The sequence below is a fragment of the Lycium barbarum genome, chromosome 7 (assembly GCF_019175385.1).
Source record: "Lycium barbarum isolate Lr01 chromosome 7, ASM1917538v2, whole genome shotgun sequence".
Lineage (NCBI taxonomy): Eukaryota > Viridiplantae > Streptophyta > Magnoliopsida > Solanales > Solanaceae > Lycium > Lycium barbarum.
The window spans coordinates 95,896,656-95,910,857 of NC_083343.1; positions in this window are offsets into that span (position 1 = coordinate 95,896,656).

Genomic DNA, 14,202 nt, shown 5'->3' on the forward strand with positions numbered 1-14,202 from the left:
CACGTTCATCGATGATAATACGATGTTTCACAAACCTAGGGTTTCTATTCTAATTCATGATGACCCTAAGTTATATGTATCATGCTATACCATGTTTGTATTACTAATTCGTTATTGTATTCTTGATATTGTATTTTGGTTATTGGAATCCTCCTATAATCCATAAATACCCATGTATTCAATTCCATGTGTTCTTGAATGCAAGTTAGGATTTATTATGCTAAATTCCATGAAATCCTACATGTTTCCATACAAGTTATGCTATATATCTATATTCATGTTATATTACACTTACGAATCATGTTTATGTAATTCATGGGCTTCTAATCCAATTATATCCATGTTCATGTTTTGGGAGTTGCACAGATTACCGAGAAGGTTTAATAACTGAAACTAAATATGCCAACGTAGGATAAAAATTGCTCTGCCTAGTTAGGTTAATTCTTTCATGTCACCCATTGTGGGTTATTGGACCCATTCATTGCATTTTCATGTCTCGTACCCCGGCAAGGTATTAGATAGCTTAGCTGATCGGGCAGAGATCAGACGCCAAGTGTTCACGTGGTGATTACATGTCGGTTATACTAAGTCTCTCCCACTTAAAATGTTTTTGTTGTATATATATATATATATATATATATATATATATATATATATATATATATATATATATATATTCATGTCAGATCATGCTCGTGTTCATGTTCAGCATACAGTCTCAGTTTCAGTTTCAATTATTATTATTTGATGTGCTTTACATACCAGTATAATTTAAATGTACTAAAGTCCCTTTATTTCCCGAGGCCTGTATTTCACGATACGGGTATTTACTTACAGGACGACGAATCAGCTCGTTTGGACTTTGCTCATATCAGTTTTTGGTGAGCCCCATCTCATTTGGGGTTTTGTCATTATTTATATTTCATGTTCATGTTAGTATGCAGTGAAGGTATATCGAGGGCCTTGTCCCGGTAAACAGTTTAGCAGTTAGACTCATGTCAGAGGTTTCATAGCCTAGTTTAGCATGTCATGTCTGATACTAAGTTTTGGTTAGCCTTTTTGGCTACATATTCATGATGTTTCGCATTTATGTTTTAAACAAGTATTTTCAGTATTACTATGATATTCCATGCTTATTTAAATTCTTATGAATTAATTTACATTTCGCATCAGTACATGCCCTATGTTGATTCAGCAAGTCATATGGTTCGCTCGGTCACATGAAGCAAGATACCGAGTGTCGTGTTATGCCTAAGTCATGGTTCGAAATGTGACAAAACTTGGTATGAGAGCCTAGGTTCAAGTGTCGTAAGGAGTCTATGAAACCGTGTCCAGTGGAGTTACTTTTATATGTGTGTGCGTTCCACACATATAAACAATTTACCACCAAGACATCTAAGATTATCTCACTTCTTTCATACTCTAGATCATGTAGTTAGAGCTATTCTTTTAGGAATCTTTCTAACTCGTGAGTATTACGTATTTCAGAAAATGCTTGCGAAGAGAAAATACACCAAGAGGACTTCAGCTACTAGTCAAAGAGCTACTACTAATGTTGCCCCAGAAGTGGAGCCTCAGAATTAGAGGGCCGCATCGGATCCAACACCCCCACCTGCTACTAGAGGGCCTACGGAGGTCCGTACCCCAGTCCCGCCACCCAGTTCCACTGGAATTGATGTTAGGGTAGCCATATAACTGCCCACCCAAATTGTTGCTACCCAAGCACAACGTCAGGAAACGGCTCTTAGCGCAAGTGCTAGTGGAGGGTCGTACATATCTAGGACAAAGGAATTTTTGCATATGAAGCCTCCAGGAGGAATATCCTCAAAATTTCATTGATGGGCTTTAGAAGTTTTTTTGTGCTATGCATGCTTCAGAGACGGAGGCAGCAGAGTTTGGAGCTTATCAGGTGTAGGATGTTGCTCACATTTGGTATGAGTCATGGGAACAGTCCCAAGGGAGAGAAGTGTCTCCTGCAACTTGGGATGAATTTATAGATGATTCATTGGCCACGTCCAGCCGCTTGAGTCAGGCAAGCAAAGGCTTACGAATTTGAGAGGCTTAGGCAGAATAATATGACTGTGAATGATTATTACCTTAAGTTTGTTTCTTTGGCCAAGTATGCTCCACACATGGTCCCTGATATGAGGGCCAGTGTTAGGTGATTTGTGTTGGGCCTTACTCGACATGTATGATGATGTAGATATTGCTGCTCAGAATAGAGAAATGACCATTAACAAGATAGTTGCTTTTGTTCAGGGTAATGAAGACCGAATGAATGCAGAAGAAGCACTTCAGAAAGAGAAGGAAAGAGAATTCAATAAAAGAGTTAAGTCTGCAGGTAACACCAGTCACGGGGGAGGTCCAGGCAGGAAATTATTCAAGAACAGGTCATCAGGACCCACTTCATTTGCAGTCATTGCCCCAGCCTCAAAGTTTAGGAATAATCAGAAGAGGTAGAGTTTTAGGCCAACAGGCTCCTATTCTCAGGCTAGTGTGGGTCGGAAGACTTATGATAATCCGGTTTGCAGAAAGTATGGTAAGATACACCCAGGGGAGTGTTGCATGGGTATGGATATATGCTATGAGTGTGGCCAGTGGGGCCATTTTCAGACGGACTATCTATCAGGAGACAAGGTACCAGAGGTAATGTGACTCAGTCCACAAATTCAGCAGCGCTTCAGAGTCCTCAAGCCCAGTCAGGGCATGGTGAAGCTAAGTCTGGCAATGCAGGCGCATGTCGAAACTACTTGTATGCATTAACAGGCCATCAGGACATAGAGGCACGTGTAAATGTTATCACAGGTACATTAACAGTTTTCACTTTCAATGTTTATGCCCTTATTGACCCATGGTCCACTTTATCATATGTAAACCCATTTATTGCTAAGAAATTTGGGATAGAATCAGAAATGTTGCATGAACACTTTCAAGTGTCCACTCGAGTTGGAGAGTCAGTTATAACTAGACGTATGTATAGGGGTTGTCTAGTTTTAGTCTATCACCATCGTACCGTAGCCGATTAGCATAGTTAGAGATGGTAGACTTTGATGTAATCATAGGTATTGATTGGTTAGGTTCATATTATGCCACGATAGGTTGTAGAACCAAGATAGTAAGATTTGAGTTTTGTAATGAACCAGTCATAGAAGGGAAGGGCAATTCAGTAGTACCTAGGAGTAGATTTATTTCCAATCTCAAAGCCATAAAGATGATTTCCAAGGGGTATATTTATCACTTAGTCCTAGTCAGGGATACAGATACCCAGACTCTAACTCTCCAGTCTGTACCAGCCGTTAATGAGTTTCCAGAGGTTTTCCCAGAAGATCTTCTCGGAATTCCTCCTAATAGGGAGATAGACTTCAGAATGATCTACTTCTCGGCACTAAGCCGACATCTATTCCGCCATACAGAATGGCTCCAGGAGAGTTGAAAGAGTTAAAAGCCCATTTGAAATATCTTCTTGACAAGGGATTTATTAGGCTAAGTGTCTCACCTTGGGGCACGCCAGTCCTGTTTGTCCGAAAGAACGACCGATCCTTATGCATGTGCATCGACTATCATGAGTTGAACAAAGTCACCATTAAGAACAAGTATTTTGTCCCCAGAATAGATGATTTATTTGACAAACTTCAGGGTGCCAAGTGTCATTCCAAGATTGACATCAGATCAGGATACCATCAGTTAAAGGTTAAGGAAGTAGCTATTCCAAAGACCACTTCCAGGGCCTGTTATGGTTATTTTGAATTTCTTGTCATGTCGTTTGGTTTGAAAAATGCCCCAACTGCTTTCATGGTGTCACGCCCTATTTTCCTTGCGAAAGACGGGTTTCAACACATGACAACTCTTTTAGCAGATTTAAAAGAGAAGAGTCACCACCTAACGAATTAAGGTGCGTTAAGGCACTATTTACTAATACTAATGCAAATAACACTATTTAAAACTAATCTGAATAACTAAAGATAGGGTAAGGGTTCAACTCACCTTAAAAGGAGGTGTTAAGCACCTTTCAAGGTCCACAATAGTTGGTCCCTGCCGGATTTAATACTATGTGGGATTAGGGTGATAAAAACACAAAATATCAGTTAAATTAATCCTTACTAATTCATTAAATTGATATAAAGCCACTTAGCACACAATTTGTTTTCATTACCTTTTAGTTAGATTAACCTAAAATAAATAATTTAGCAAGCGAACTTAGTTACTAATTCCAATTTAAAAAAAGTTTGATGAAAATGATTAAGTAAAAGATTCTATTTGTTATTTCTAATTAAATAAACCTATAGTGACTAAGTTGCGTGCAAAAGGTTATCAGTTAACGTGCTAAGGAAAAAGTGAATTGATTAGAGGCAGAAAGTAAAGGAAAGAAGAGAAGCAATACAATACCATTTAAAGGAAACCTTATTCACAATTAGTGTTTTAAGAGGTGGGGAGTAAGCAGAGGCGGATCCAGGATTTGAAGTTTGTGGGTTCCCAGCTAGCAGTGTCTGTTCTTACTGGATTCTCAGCTCAAATTTCTTAAGGGTTTCACATTTTAAATATAAGATTCGGATAAAAGTTGTGGGTTCCCGCGAACCCACACCTAATGGTGTGGATCCGCCCCTGGGTGCAAGGCGAGGAGTTTTACGCAGTACGGGGCGAGGCGTAAGTCCCGAGACACGGGGCGCAAGTCCCATGGATCTACGGGGCGTATGTCTCATGTATCTTCAATTTTATAATTTTATTACTAAACAATAAACAAAAGTAAAGTTTTCATTAAAATCTGCAAATAAATTCAAATAAATCACCAATAATATAAAAAGAATTATTATATATATTATTTGAGAAAGATAACAACAGAAAAAATGATACTAGCCTAGATGATTTGTAAAATGAAATTTTCATTCACTTAATCATCAATTTTCAGATCTATTAGTCCTTCTTGACCTCAATTAATATTTGCAGTGACTTTTCTTTATATATTCAAAGAAAGAGAAGGGAAAAAGTGTAAGACCAATGAAAAAAAAATGGATAAAGTTGTTTCAGGAACATAGTGCTACGAAATCTTTATCATATCAATTTCAGGCATAATCACTAAAAAACTATTTATGGCATTGTTTTTTTAATTTTATGAAAATTGTTTTTCTTTATTTATATATTTAGGAAAAATCACTACAATATGAAAACATGATAACATAAAGTATAAATATCATAATACCAATATTAAAATCATAATTTATAGCAAAAATATTTTTTTTAAAAATAAAAATAAATTCAACGCCCAAAACGTAGGCCTTTGTGCCCAGGGTGTAGGCTTTCGTGCCCGGGACTTACACCCCAAATTCTAGGGTGTTTACCCTATGAATCTACGCCTTTCATTTGCGTCCTAGAGTGCTTTTGATACGCCCCGCCTGGAGCTCGCACCCGAAAATGCCTCTAAAACACTGTTCACAACCATAATAATCGAACAAATTAATTTACGAAATGCAACTGGTGAAGGGAGTTCATGGATTTAATCAATCAAAAGCATGCTTTTAAGCCACTGAGAAAGAAAATCACGTGCAACATTAACAATCAAAAGAAGGAGAGACTGACCTCTTTTGCGAAGCATCAAATTAGTAAAGAATATCAGAAAATATTTAAAATGTTGATTCAAGAACAATAATGATAGTCCATTTACGCCTCCAAACGTCGTGTATCATAAATCCATTCTTTAACTATTCTTTGTTTTTACATAGTGTGTTCTAGCGAGTTGTCATAAATTTTAACATCTCGCAAAAGAAAAGAAATTGTTAGTAAAATATGTGCCACATTAATTTTGGAGGCGAATTCAATGTGAAAGATTGAAATATATAAGAAATGAAAAATATATAAATTTAAAGTCAAGGGTAGGAGAATAATGTGGGATCAATAAATGACAAGATTGAAGCAGGCCCAATGCGATGTTACTCCCCTCTATTCTATTTTGATATGATCGACTCTCTTAAAATATAAACGAGACGAAAAGAACTATTTAAATTGTCCAAAAGTACTAAATAAACTAGTTAAGCATTTAAAAAGTTGTGAGAAGGTTAAAAAAAATGTTTTGATGCTTAGGTTGTATGAAAGTAGTAATAAAAAGTTGTCAAGTTCTTGAGACTTTTAAAAGAGTGACATATGAAATTAGAACTTAGGGATTAACGAGTTGCTTTATTATTTTTATAAAGCTATATGTGCGCTTCATACAAGGAGTCAGCTATAGCCGACCTTTTTCATCATTTCCCGAAGTACCTGGTCCCGTTTGGGGCGGCGACTCCAACTTGCATTGATCTATATGTTGTGGTTGAATTCCAAGCGATGACGCTCCATTGTGATGTACATGTAAATAATATTCAAGGAGGTGAGAGTATGGATGTTCTTAATGTTTAATTAATTAAAAGAAAATTAAAATAATGAAGTAACAAAAATTCTGGATTAAAGTAAGCCCATAAAAGAACAACGTTACTCTTTAATTTTATTAACGCAACCAAAATGTAAGAGCAAAAAGAGGAAGGTAACAGAAAAGTTACTTTTACATAATTTGAAAATAATAAATCTGGAAACTGTTTCATGCTAAACTTTTGCACACAATTTATTCTAATAATTCCTACTTCCTTGATATCATATTTGGTCGAAAAAAATTCAACAACAAACAGATTACCAATAACAACCATGCTTTCACAAAATGGGAGCAGTTTAATTGAAAACATCCAATTTTAAGCAACTCAAATGAATCAACATTTACTTAGAGAAATAAAATTAAACCACGGCATGAACACACCACTGCCATATGATGAAAAAGTACCCATTAAGGTTGTATACTAGTACACGAAGATATTAAATTTAAAATGCATTCTGGATCATTTTAATAAGTTTAAAATATCTTACGAATTCAACAACTAACATTAACAGAGCTATCCTATAAATTTAAATATATGAAATTGGGAATTACAGATCTGCACATTACATTACATATTAATACACATTACAACAAACTAGTAAGCGAAACCCCTATATTCATTAACTAAAAAACCAATCACATGATCACTTTGTTAATCTCAACCCAAACCATAGCAAAATATTAGGTCCAATTAATCTTCCAACTTCAAGTCTCAATCATAAAAGGGTAAACTGTGGGGCGCAAATAATTGAATAAGATTAAAAGAATAAATAAAAGGAAAAATCAAAAAAGAAAGAAAGTTGCTGATGGAAGAAAGAGAAGAATGGTGGCTACTTTTTAAGGCGTCAGAACAAGAAGCCAATTTGCTTGCAAATTGCATAGGCCAAACGTTTTGATTGGTTGAGCTTTGGCTCTCATTTGAAGTACATCAAACAGAGAGAGCAATTGAGAGAATAGAGAGTAATCACAGTCCATTTTCTATAGTCCGTGAGATAATAGAGTGGGAGTAATATTTAAGTGAGTTGTGTAAAAAAAAAAAAAAAGGTGTTGTTTCTTTTGAAGTGTAGTAGTCTCTTAACACTACCAAGTTGTATTAAGTGATATTATAATGTTCCGTTCAAGTATTATATTTTATCCCTGTTAAAAGATTTAGTACCGTTGTTACTCTATTATTCTTGCTCTTTAATGTGGATATTATTCCTGGGTGGGATCGTTATTTCCCAACAACGTGTTATCAGAGCCTTGGCATCTAATAGTCCACTCTCTTTTCAGTACGCTTGTCTCACAAAAGAAAATTATGAAAAATGGTGTCTACAAATGTTTGGGATATTTTAGACAAAGGGTATGCAAAACCCGATAATGAAGAGACTTTGTCTCAAAATGAAAAAGATGTCTTGACAAAGACAAGAAAGAAAGATCAACAAGCTCTCACTCTGATCCACCAAAGTCTGGATAATGGCATGTTTGAGAAGGTGGCCGATGCAACCACCTCAAAGGAAGATTGGGAGATTTTACAAAATTCTCTCCAAGGAGTTGATAAAGTAAAGAAGATAAAACTTCAAACTCCAAGGGCTGATTTTGAAGTTTTAAAAATGAAAGTATTCGAATCCATTTCGGATTTCTGTTCAAGAGTGATGGTTGTTGTAAATCAGTTAAAAAGATACAAGGAGGAAGTAGATGATGTGCGTGTGGTAGAAAAGATCCTTCACTCTTTAACACCAAAATTTGATTATGTAGTGTGTGCTACTGAGGAGTCTAAAGATTTAAAATCTATGACAGTAGAGCAATTGGAGGGTTCTTACAAGCCCACAAAGAGAAGATTAAAAGGAGACAAGAAGAGCCACTGGATGCACTTCTGAAAACTCAGGCATCCTTCAAAAAGTTTTGGAGGTGAAAGGAGTTATAGAGGAAATGGACAAGGAAGAGGTCGTGGCACTCGTGGAAGAGGAAGGAATATTGGCAACAACTTCAATAACGAAGGGAGAAGCCAACAACCATTTAGAGGTCGTGGTCATGGACAAAAAGGAGGAAGAGGACGTGGCTATTACCGGGGTACCAATGAAACGAGGTATGATAAATCTAAAATTGAGTCCTACAACTGCCATAAATTTGGACATTACTTTTGGGAATGTCATAGTAATGTTGAAGAAAAAGTTAACCTTGTTGACGACAAGAAAGAAGAAGATGAGTCAACATCATTAATGACACTCAAAGAAGAGGATCATTGCAGTTCTTGGTACCTTGCTAATGGAGCAAGCAACCACATGCGTGGATGCAAAGATATGTTTGTGGAGCTTTCTAAGAATGTGACAGGCAACATGTCCTTTGGAGATACTTCAAAGGTTCAAATCGAAGAAAAAGGTACAATTATGATCTCTTGTAAAGATGGTGGCCACAAGTTAATTCAAGATGTTTATTATGTGCCAAAAAATGAAAAGTAATATCTTGAGTTTAGTCCAAATTCTTGAAAAAGAATAAGATATTCCTATGAAGAATATGCATCTTTGGCTTAGAGATTCAAGTGAAAAATTAATTGCAAAAGTGCGTATGGCAAAGAATAGATTATTTTCTTTGAATCTTAAGATAAATAATACAAAGTGTTTAAAGGCTAATGCATAAGATGAATCATGGTGTTGGCACATGCGATTTGGACACTTGAACTTTGAGGCACTCAAATCAATGGGTGAAAAGAACATGGTGCTTGGGATACCTTCAATCAACCATCCCGATCAATTGTGTGAAGCTTGTCTTCTTGAAAAACATGCAAGGAGAAGTTTTCCGAAGGAGGCCACGTCAAGAGAAATCAAGCCACTGTAGCTTGCTCACACTGATGTATGTGGTCCAATCAATCCACCTTCTTCTGGTAAAAGTAAATACTTCCTGCTTTTTATTGATGATTTCAGTAGAAAGACTTGGATGTATTTCTTGAAGCAAAAATTAAAAGCTTTTGTTGCATTTAAAATTTTCAAAGCACTTGTAGAAAAAAAAGAGTGGCTATGAAATAAAAGTTTTAAGGTCCGATAGAGGAGGCGAATTCACTTCAAAAGAATTTAATGACTTTTGTCAGGCTCACAGAATTCCTCGCCCTCTAACGATACCTTATTCACCCCAATAAAATGGAGTTGCGGAGAGAAAGAATTGAACAATTCTTAATATGGCTAGTTGTATGCTGAAAGCTAAAAATATGCCAAAAGAATTTTGGGCTGAGGCTATTTCTTGTGTAGTGTATTTGAGCAATAGGTCTCCAACAAGAAATGTTAGAGATCAAACACCTCAAGAAGCATGGAGCGGAAGAAAGCCAAGTGTCAAGCACTTGAGAATGTTTCGAAGTATAGCCTATGCTCATGTGCCACATCATGGGAGAGCGAAACTTGATGATTGGAGTGTCAAACATGTGTTTGTTGGCTATGACACAAATTCAAAAGGCTATAAGTTATACAACCCAAGCAGCAACAAAGTGGTGGTGAGTCGTGATGTTAAATTTGATGAACAAGCGACATGGAATTGGGAGGCTTGGGAAGAAAGGACATATGCCTTTTTTCCATACTTTGGAGATGATGCAGAGCAGGAGACCATGACACCCGCACAGGATGCAACCCCACCTCCTTCTCCAGCAAATATTGCTTCTTCTTCTCAAGAAGGTTCAAGTGAAAGGCCACAGAGGCTGAGGAGCATCCAAGAGCTCTATGATGATACAAAAGAAGTTACTAATTTTAATCTTTTGTATTGTTTCTTTGCTGACAGCGAACCAATGAGTTTTGATGAAGTTGTTACGAATAAAATGTCGAGACAAGCCATGGAGGAGGAGATCAAGGCAATAGAGAATAACAACACTTGGGAATTAACAACTGTTCCCAAGGGTCATCAAGCAATTAGTGTCAAATGGCTATACAAGGCAAAGAAGAATACCCATGTAGATGTGGAAAGATACAAGGCAAGACTTGTGGCTAAAGGCTACAAACAAAGGCAAGGCATTGACTATGAGGAATTTTATGCACCTGTTGCCCGCATGAAGATGATCCGTTTGCTGATCTCCTTGGCGGCGCAAATGAAGTGGAAAATCCATCAACTAGATGTCAAGTAGGCATTCTTGAATGGATATCTTGACGAGGAAGTCTATGTTGAGCAACCACAGGGCTTTTTTTTGTCAAAAATCATGAAGATAAAGTGTTGAAACTGAAGAAAGCTTTATATGGATTAAAGCAAGCTCCACGAGCATGGAATAGTCGCATCGACAAGTATTTCCAAGACAATGGGTTTACTCGATGTCTCCATGAATATGCTCTTTACATTAAAGTTCATACAAATGGAGATATTCTGCTTGTTTGTCTTTATGTTGATGATCTTATTCTAACGGGTAATAACCCAAGGTTGTTTGAAGCTTTCAAGAAAGTTATGTTCCTTGAGTTCGAGATGACGGACATAGGGCTCATGTCATATTACTTGGGCCTAGAAGTGAAGCGAATGGAGGAAGGCATCTTCATATCTCAAGAAAGCTATGATAGACCTTGGGCTGTTTTATACTTCTTCCAATGCCTATATAAACAGAGCTTCGGCTGTCATTTGAAGTACACCAAACAGAGAGAGTAATTGAGAGAATAGAGAGTAATCACAGTCCATTTTCTATAGTCTGTGAGATAATAGAGTGGGAGTAATATTTAAGTGAGTTGTGTAAAATAAAAAGTGTTGTCTTTTTTGAAGTGTAGTAGTCTCTTGACACTATGTATTAAGTGATATTATAATGCTCCGTTCAAGTATTGTATTTTATCCCCATTAAAAGATTTGGTGTCATTGTTACTCTCTTATTCTTGCTATTTAACGTGGATATTATTTCTGGGTGGGATTGTTATTTCCCAACATAAACATGGGACTCCCTTCAAAGCATCAACACTTAAAAAAGATATACTTGAAATCACGTTATAACTATTTGCTAGTTAAATAAGAAGCTATTGAGAAAAGTAAATCATCGAATGAAGACCAAATAACTAGTAACAGAACTCACGTCATTTCTACAAATATCAGAAGACAAAATCATGTATTCACTTGCATAATAATGGAATAAAAACAAGAGTGGAAGACATGGACCTTTGCTGTAACCAAAATGTTTTCAATATATGGAATGAACCTTAACAGAAAAGACTGAAACCCGACAAGAACCTCTGAATGGAACTCCCGACGGTGACCTCGATCGAAAACTGACGGTTCACATGGTAATGAGTCGTTGATGAGGGTGTTCGTGGACTATCCGCTCTCTATTTCAGGGGTAGAGTTACTGTGTCGCTGTGGTGGTTAGAAGATGATTTACATGGTTATGGTGGAAAAGTTAGGAAGCCTGGCTATTTGAGGTGAGGGACGACTATGGTTGCGGATTTTTTTCTTTCAACGTGAATGTCCCTCTGCTTTTTGGAGTGATTTTAAGAAGATGTTGACAATAAAATAAAATAAAATATATAATAAGAAAAATTAGAGTAATTCTTGGAAATCTTCCCTAAAGATCTGTAATTGTAATTGCAAGATGAGAATTAAAACCTGTGTAAAGGAGGGAGTGATACTAACGGATAGTAGCAAAAGGAAACAAACGGTAAAAGTAAGAGGGAAAATATTTTATGGAAAGAATGTAAGAGTTATAAAACAAAGTTTTAACAAAAAGTAAAAAGGGAAGGGGACTTACGAGATCAGAGATATCTGGTTAAGGAATTGGGTAGCTAATTTAATTTCAAAAGGCCATAGCAATAATATATATTAATGGAAATGAATACAGTAAAGAGAAATATATGCTTTGAGTGCAAATTAAACATCGCTTTATGTAAATGCTTGAATATGTTAAAACTGTAATGTTTTCAATATTTAGTATTGTAAATTAAAATTCATATGTCGGGATGATACTTGTAATAATATTAAAAAAAATGTTATAAAAATTATTATGACCTTTTGAAGTAAAATAGCAACTCAGAAAATAAGTTGGAGTAAGAGGGACAAAATTGGGTGTAAACACATGGATCTCATGAACAGGGTCTTCAAGCCTTATCTTGTTTTATTCGTCATTGTGTTTATTGATGACATTTTGGTGTATTTCCGTAGTGAGAATGATCATGCAGAGCATCTCAGAATAGTATTGCAGACACTTCAGGATTGTGAACTTTATGCAAAATTTTCAAAGTGTGAATTTTGGCTAAAGTCAATGGCGTTCTTAGGCCGTGTAATTTCAGGTGAAGGTGTTAAAGTGGATTCTCAGAAAATTGATGTCGTAAGAATTGGTTCAGACCCACCTCAGTATCGGATATAAGAAGTTTCTTCGGTTTGGGAAGCTATTTTAGACATTTTGTAGAGGGCCTCTATCTTAGACCCATTGACTAAGTTGACTCAGAAAAAGGTCAAATTTCAATGGTCAGATGCATGTGAGCAAAGTTTCGAAAATTTCAAGAAGAGGTTGACTTCTGCTCCAGTTTTGATGCTACCAGAAGGAACCGAATGGTTTGTGGTTTATTGTGATGCTTCAGGAATTGGTCTCGGATTGTTTTAATGCAGCATGATAATGTTGTAGCTTATGCATCCCGTTAGCTTAAGGCTCATGAAAAGCATTATCTTACTCATGACTTAGAATTGACAGCTGTGATTTTTTCACTTAAGATATGGCGTCACGATTTGTATGGTGTTCACGTTGATATTTTCACAAATCACAAGAGCCTTCAGTATATTTTTAAACAGAGAGAGTTGAATCTTAGACAGAGAAGATGGCTTGAATTGCTTAAGGATTATGATGTACATATCCTCTATCACCCAGGGAAAGCGAATGTAGTAGCAGATGTCCTTAGTCGGCGATCCATGGGAAGTTTAGGTCACATTGACACAGATAAGAGAATTATGACAAAAGAAGTTCACTGCTTAGCAAATCTAGGAGTTTGACTCTTGAACTCCAAAAACAGTGGAGTTGTGGTTCAAAGCACGGCTTATTCCTCCTTAGTAGCTGAGGTGAAGAAGAAAAAGTTTAGTGATCCCTACTTGTTGCAGTTGAAAGAGGGGATTCACAACTGTAAGACAACGACTTTCGAACAAGGGGGAGATGATGGTACTTTAAGGTACATAATCTAGATGTAGATGGGCTTAGAGAGCGAATTATGTCAGAAGCTTATAACTCCAGGTATTCCATTCATCAAAGTTCCACAAAGATGTATCATGACCTCAAGGAAATTTATCGGTGGAACGACATGAAGAAGAACGTAGCAGATTTTTTTGGCTAAGTGACCAAATTGTCTACAAGTGAAAGCCGAGCACCAGAGGCCTGGTGGCTTGGCCTAGAACATTGATATTCCTGTTTGGAAATGGGAAATGATAAACATAGACTGTATAACAAGTCTACCTTGCTCATCTTGGAGACATGACTCAATTTGGGGATTGTGGACTAACTTACTAAGTCAACGCACTTTTTGCCAGTCAAAACCACTGATTTAGTCGAAGATTATGCCAAGTTATATATTCAAGAACTCATCAGATTGCATGGGACCCCAATGTCCATTATTTCAGACCGTGGTGCTCAATTCACAGTGAATTTTTGAAAATCCTTTCAGAAAGGATTGGGTACTGTTGACACCCAATTTTGACCCTCCTTTTCGTTTAATTAATTTCACTATGCTTTTCAGTCGTGAGAATTCCCCAACAAATGAGTTTGAAATATTTTCGCTAATTATTACACTATTTTTCGAGATATATTGCGCTAAAATCAAGAACATTTTTTATGGTCTCTTAAAAATGACCAAACATCATATTTTATAATTGGAAAGGATGAAACTTTTTATAATTAAAGT